The sequence below is a fragment of the Opisthorchis viverrini genome (assembly GCF_000715545.1).
Source record: "Opisthorchis viverrini unplaced genomic scaffold opera_v5_478, whole genome shotgun sequence".
In the NCBI taxonomy this organism is placed as follows: domain Eukaryota; kingdom Metazoa; phylum Platyhelminthes; class Trematoda; order Opisthorchiida; family Opisthorchiidae; genus Opisthorchis; species Opisthorchis viverrini.
In genome coordinates, this window is record NW_008752144.1 from 148,548 (window position 1) to 156,168 (window position 7,621).

Genomic DNA, 7,621 nt, shown 5'->3' on the forward strand with positions numbered 1-7,621 from the left:
GATTATATAGATATATATATATTATATATATATTATATATTATATATATATATATATACCGATGTACCTTGTCTCTCCAGTTAAGCTGATTGAATTTGTTGTAAATTCCGATGTGTTGAGTGGTAGCACATCATGACAACAGTGTGCGTATATTCGGAACATTTATGAGAACTATTCGACACTATGAGACGAATTCAAATCCACATGCGGCAGTCTACCTTGACATTCACAGTTCACGGCATACCGTGGAGCTAACATTCATAAGTGTGTTTTGTACGGAAAACAAAAGGCTGCATGTTTTCCAAAACACCAGTGCAAGGTCGGTCAAATTCTGACGCAATCTTCATATCGACATTCAAGAACGAACAAGGTCGTTGTGATCAGATTGCTTACGCTCTTTCCATTGAACCCCCAGAAAATCTAGGTGACGAAAAACATCGCACCCTGAACAACAGTTGCTAGTCATCTGAAAGCCATGGCAGCCATTTTCTTCAGCTAAATTTTCGGCGATGCCAACAACAGCGTAAATATGTCATCAGCAAGCGCATCTGACGCACTAAGAAAATGGTGCACCCGAGATGTCAGAACACATTGGTCAGCTTTCTACCATTGTATAGCTTGAGACGAAAACAGCACAGTCGAAGACAGGATCTAAATGTTCCCAAGATCCACGATAAATCGATATCCCTCATAGAACTACCTGTGGTAACCACATGACCAATAGAAAATCTCATTTTCTGGCTAGCTGTATTCAAAATAACAAAATTTCAGTTTGTTCAGCCGATTCGAGGGAGCTTGGCTGCCCTGCGTTTATCACCAAAACCAACCAATTCAAAAGTGAAAACACTGTGAAACTGATCAAACGCGACATCAATGCGGAGCGAACTCGGTGACCTTTAACTCGGCTACTCACACTGATCTCTGCTTGGAAGTGGTTCCTGAACTAACGTAGTACTGCCAAACTTGTGGTTCGATACCTGATTTTCATTCTCAGCCTTGCTGTTTTGCTCATTCACATTAATTTACTATCCTGATGTAATTCTCACCATGAAGTGATGGTCAGGTTTCTGTGTTGTAATGACCCTGAAGGCTATGCTGACTGAATTCAGATTCTTAAGGTTTGGCTCTGCCGCAAAGACCAGTGGACAAAGAACGGCGAGTGCTCATACAGCGAGAATTCTCATTAAGTGGTGGTCTGGAGGTAAATTCATAATGCTCTCTGCAATGGAAGTGAGGACAGGCATGCAGCAGGTCCATTTTATACAGGCAACAATGCTATCTCCTTCCGAGAAAGGACGGATTAGAAACGCACACTCCGATCACCCATTTGTTTACTGTCGGCCAACTAATTATTCAACACCCCCGAAAAACAAACAAACGTTGCAATTAACTTGGTGCGGCTCCAGACTCCTAAGCCACTAGCCCACACCGCTGACTCGCGGTGTGAATTTTTGAGTCCGGATATAAGAGACGAGTCCCCGAACAAAGCTATAGATTCCCCACTGTCTTGAGGGCAGTTTCTGAGTCAGATGTTCATAGTGGAGTAAATAAATATAATGCTATGATCGGCTGTAATACCCTTTCAGTGCCTAGCTGCCATGCCAACTGAATGAAGCAAGACGGCTGAAATACTGTCAGTCTGCCCAAACCCGAGCAGCAACGGTCGAGATCTGGAGGTTCAGTTCGAACCACGGACCTTTCAGTCAGCGGACTCGCACCTTAACCGCCGAGTTATGTAGAGCTCTCGACATTAGCCAAGCCCCTTCGACCTGGACAAAGAGTATTATTCGCCCCCTACATATCATTCGGCGATGATCCCTGTAACTCTAATTCATTTAGCAGCCACGTGGTACGTGTCTAAACTTTTGCCCCGCAATAATTGAAGATAAATTGTTAGGAAGTACAAAATACTGTTCCACATGGCTCCTTTTGACGTTCGTACTCAGAATGGGTAACAGCATCTCTTGCTCAGATACCGCTTTTTCTTCGGACTGATATATGTTGTTTCAATAAACCTAAAAAGGATCGGAACGAACCGGGTTTCCTACACTGTACATCTCAGGTGTCTGGTAGTCCTGATGCAATGGTTCGTGTTATCTAAGGCGTGGGAGTTGTACTCACCCTTAGGACTAAATACCATTTACTGGAATGGATTCAAGTAAACAGTCGTCTTTGAGCTGCTCAGTTGACTGGCTTAATCGAGATCAACGAGATAAACGATGTGTACTTGTGTAGGCATACTTTCAACAGGCGGCAGCACTGGGGTTAGAGCAGCTTTCAAGATATTTACTTTTGGCTTCGGTCAGAAAGAATGGCAGATATCGTGATGCTAGTAGATAATATAAGTGCCCAAGTTGGACAGAGTAGACCGGCCTTGGCGGCTGATTCGAGGTTAACGCGCAGCGTAGGAACGATGGAGAATGACGTCCTCTGTTAAGTGTTGAACATCTTTTACTTCATTGGGAGGCAGATTCGCGATAGTCAAGTTGGATTTCGCCTTGGTCGGAGTTGTATTTGTTACGGTTCTGTCACGCAGCGAGCAAACAATATGATAATGCGGATTGTGGCAATACTCTATCCCCAGCTATGTTGCTTGATCCAGACTCCTAGCACGGCGAATAGTAAGAAGACGAAAACCTTGAACACAAACTTTAATAATCCAACAACACACGATCAACAGGCGATGCCCGGAGCTTCCGAACCCAAGTCAGTGGAAAGAATGGTATCCTGTACGTGGTCGGATTTAAATTTCCTTGGAGTATCAATAGGCCATTGATTTTTCATAGTTTGACCTTGAAGATGCCAGGAGTTCGCTAGCACACATAAAAACACAGCGTTTTCTGGGGGCTATTGATATCCCCAACACCTCCCCTTGTGAAAAGTCAGTAACGTACTCGACGGGGGTTGACCTGGATACGCTCCGGCTGGCGGCGGCATCGGTCTGTCCACCGCCTGGGAAGAAGTGTTGGATCAAATACTGAGCTGCCGGTCACACTCTCCTCTTTCGAAGCTGTCTCAGTTTTCAGCTCAAAAGTATCGAGCAATATGTCCAACGGTATGCTACCCGAACATACTTGAGTTTCCGGCGTGCTGTTAAAGCGGAGTTGGTTTTGATGTCTGGTCCAGGTGTCTTGACCAACCGACACGTCGTACATTACACTACCGCGTTTGCGCAGGATACGACCTGCAATCCATGAATCATGTCCTGGGCGATAGTCACGGACAAGCACGGGCGTTCCCACCTTGAATGGAGTTCCAACTGCCACCGGTATGGACCTTGACTCAGTAGGTTGTGTTGGCAACATGGAAGAATGCACAGTTCTAAGTTTACGGCCCATGAGTGCCTCTGCAGGTGACTGGTGGTTTGCCAAAGCGTCATTCGGGGTCGTTCGGTACACAAACAGGAATCTCTGAAGGGCTTCGACGGATGTCTCCTCCCCTCGAGCTTTAAGCAAAGCCCTCTTGAATGTGTCGACGAACCTTTCTGCTTGACCGTTCGATTGTGGGTGGTACGGTGGTGAACGAACGTGTGTTATCGCATGTCGAGTGCAGAAGTCGCGGAACTCAGCAGAGGTGAACTGCGAACCATTGTCTGAGACTATGGACTCCGGTAATCCATGCTGACTGAAAATGTTGGATAACACTCTCAGCGTACTAGATGTTGTTGGAGATGACACCGGAACGATTTCTGGCCACTTGGAAAAAGCGTCAATCAAAACCAAATAAAAAGTGCCATTTATCGGTCCTGCGTAATCAATGTGGATCCGAGACCAGGGCTTTTCAGGTCGAGGCCAGGGAACCGGTGGTTGGTGTGGCGGATTCTTTGAAGCTTGTTGACATCGGGAGCAGCGTTTTACAAAATCAGTGATGTGCTGGTCCATGTGCGGCCAGTATGCGTAACTGCGAGCTATTGACTTCATACGGTTGATTCCTGGATGTCCAGAATGGAACTGACGAAGAACTCGATGGCGTAAAGGTTGCGGAATCACCACGCGATCTCCAAACATTAAACAATCTTTTACGATCGCTAATGCATCTCGGCGATGAAAGAGCTGTCGAAGGGAATCATCTTTGAGATTCGAAGGCCACCGAGAATTCATGAATCGGATCACCTTTTGAAGCGTTCCATCAGCTGTGGTAGCTCTTTGAACCTCTGTTACTGTCACGGGCAGGGCACGAACGGACTGGACCAACTGTGGGTCGGCTGGGTCCTCAAATGCAACATGCGCAATAACCGTGTCTTCTTCGGGTGTTGGCTGGTTGTTGATCAGCCGAGATAATGCATCGGCCTGACCGAAGTCGGTGGTGCGTCGATATTGAATATCGAAGTCATAACCCAGCATAATCAGGGCCCATCTTTGCAGGCGGTTGGCAGAGTGTACGGGAACACCTTTCCTTGAGCCGAAAATGGAGAGCAATGGTTTATGATCGGTAAGTAGGGTGAAACGGCGGCCATACAACATTTTGTGGAAACGCCGAACCGCGAACACTAAGGCCAACGCTTCTTTCTCTATCTGTGCGTATCGCTGTTCTGCTGGGGTTAGTGATTTCGACGCATGCATAATGGCCCTCTCCGATCCGTCTGGAAAGACGTGTAGAATGACGGCACCGACACCAAAATTAGAGGCATCAGCTGCCACAACGATCGGCAGCTTTGGGTCGTAGTGGGTAAGTAGCAGATCAGAACTGAGCATCGTCTTTAGTTTGCAGAATGCTTCCTCGCATTCGTCTGACCAACACCAGGGGACATCCTTTCCAAGCAACCGATTTAGCGGGGGCCGGATGTCGTGCAACGAAGGCAGGAATGCCGAATAGTAGCTGATTAACCCCAAAAGGGAACGTAATGATGGTACATCCTTAGGAGGTGGCATCTGCTGTATAGCTCGAACGTTTTCCGGGTCAGGATAGCGACCAGAGGCGTCAAAAATGAACCCAAGATATTTCACAGTTGTCAAGAAGAATTGACACTTCTCGGGACGGAGGCGGAGGCCATTGTCCTGAATGCGCAGTAAGACGGCATTGATTCGCTCACGAAGCTCTTCGGGGGAAACAGCAACGATCAGCACGTCGTCCAGGTATGCGACCACACCTGGAATGCCAGAAAGGATGGTGTCCATCAATTGCTGGAAAATTGCTGGGGCGGTTTTGACGCCAAACGGAAGACGGTTGTACTGATACAGCCCGCGGTGTGTGTTGATTGTCAGTAGTGGGCGTGATTCTGGTGCGACTTCAACTTGAAGGTACGCTTCAGCCAGGTCGATTTTGGCGAAGAACTTCCCACCGTTCAGAACAGTGAATAGATCGTCGGGTACTGGTAGTGGATAATGGTGCTGCTGGATAGCTGCATTTAGGCCGGTTGAGAAATCGGCGCATATGCGGATGCCACCGTTAGGTTTCTTTACTACAACGATCGGCGCTGCCCAGGCAGAGTAGGATACAGGGGACAGAACGCCTTGTTCTTCCAACCGTTGAAGTTCGGCATCTACCAGTGGGAGGGAAGCGTACGGAACTGGTCTCTTTGGACGGAAGACTGGCGTAGCTCCCGGCACGAGGTGGAGGACTGCTTGTGTCGCAGTGCACTGACCGAGACCGGACTGGAAAACAATTGGAAATCGCTCCATAATGTCGGATGCATGATCTGGATGCGCTGTAGGAGACTGAACTGCATTGCAAACGGCGCTGATTGGAATGTCGGCTAACCCAAGGCGATCGAACCAATCAAGACCCAATAGGTTCAACTCAGTTGCCGTTATATAACACGACCCCACAAATGTAGTTCCTCGAAAAGATACACAGCACTGGAGCTCACCGGAAAGTTTTAACTCTCCACCGCAGGCACTGGTTGCAGTTCGAGCTGCTTGTCTGATCGGAGGTTGCCCGAGCGTGCGCCAAAGCCTCTCCGAAATGATGGTAATGTCCGACGCAGTGTCCAACTGCAGACGGATTGGATGACCATTTACGGTGACTGTCAGATACTTCCGGTTACCTGGCGTGTTGATCTGGAAAGTAGCCAGCAAACTGAGAGAGGAGCCAACAGGGTTCGATTTCGGTTTGGGACGGATGCGTGATGATTGCTTTGAAACAGCAGAGGCCGTATGCATCAGTGACTGACAATATCCATCTTTGTGTCCCACGGACTTACATTGGCGGCACCGATGCTTCTTGTAAGGACAGAACCTGACGAAGTGCCAGGCTCCACAGTGCCAACATTGTGAAGGTGGTGTCTTCTTTGAGCCTTTGTTTTGCTTCGGACCAGAACACTGCGAGGTCGATTTGGTTGGGCCAGAATTGACAGGGCCAGGCTGTTGCGTATCCTGGTGTATTGCATGAACCTCGGAACCGCCATGACCCCCGAGTTGGACCATCGCGGTGTCATGCTTCAGGTTAAGCAACCGTTGACACTCCGAGGTGACGGCCTGCAGCGTCATGGATGGGTCCTGCTCGATGCGGCTGAGGAGTCGGGTACGGATTTCTGCATCCTTCGGGGATTGTAGACCACATATGAAAATCAGCGACTTGAACTGATCTTCCGTTAACGATCCGAGTTTGAACCGTTCGCATTCTCGGTTCACGATGCCAGAATATGTGAGGAAGTCGTCTGCATCACTCTTCACTAGCTTCATGCATCGATAACGGATGTTGAAAAGTGACGTTTGCTCACCGAATATTTGTGAAAGCGTGTTGACCGTTTCATCAAAAGTGAAATCGCGCGGGTTTTTTGGCAGAATATAGTTAGCGTACTTATCATGCTCTGCGGGTCCAAGTTTGCGGAGCAGGAGGCGAACCTTCCAACTATCATCTTGAAGTGAAAAATCGACCCTGAACAGGTCTTCATAGCGACGAAACCAAGCATCAAACGTTATGCCAGCTGAGGGTTCATAGCAAAATTCGTTGATACTGCCAGCGATTCCATCAACCGACTGTGGGACACTCGACGCCGCCGGTGAAGCCAAAGATGTAGTTGATAGTCGCTCCGTAAGTACTTTGATGAGTTGCAGTTGTTGCTCAAACATTACTTTGAGTTGTTCTGCCTCCATCTTGCGTCGCCAAATATGTTACGGTTCGGTCACGCAGCGAGCAAACAATATGATAATGCGGATTGTGGCAATACTCTATCCCCAGCTATGTTGCTTGATACAGACTCCTAGCACGGCGAATAGTAAGAAGACGAGAACCTCGGACACAAACTTTAATAATCCAACAACACACGATCAACAGGCGATGCCCGGAGCTTCCGAACCCAAGTCAGTGGAAAGAATGGTATCCTGTACGTGGTCGGATTTAAATTTCCTTGGAGTATCAATAGGCCATTGATTTTTCATAGTTTGACCTTGAAGATGCCAGGAGTTCGCTAGCACACATAAAAGCACAGCGTTTTCTGGGGGATATTGATATCCCCAACAGTATTGTATAGCGACAAGTGCTGAAAGTGCGCCACCACTTCAGACGACAAACAGCTGCTTTTCTCTGAAAGCTGATTTCGACTCCCTCGATGCCAAATACTGTGACCATGAATGGTTTCCCTTCTAAATACCTATCCCTCAATAAAGCTCTATATATCTACCCCTGTGGACAAGTGTGTCTACGATAAACTATATCCCGAGTTTATCACATTCAGTGG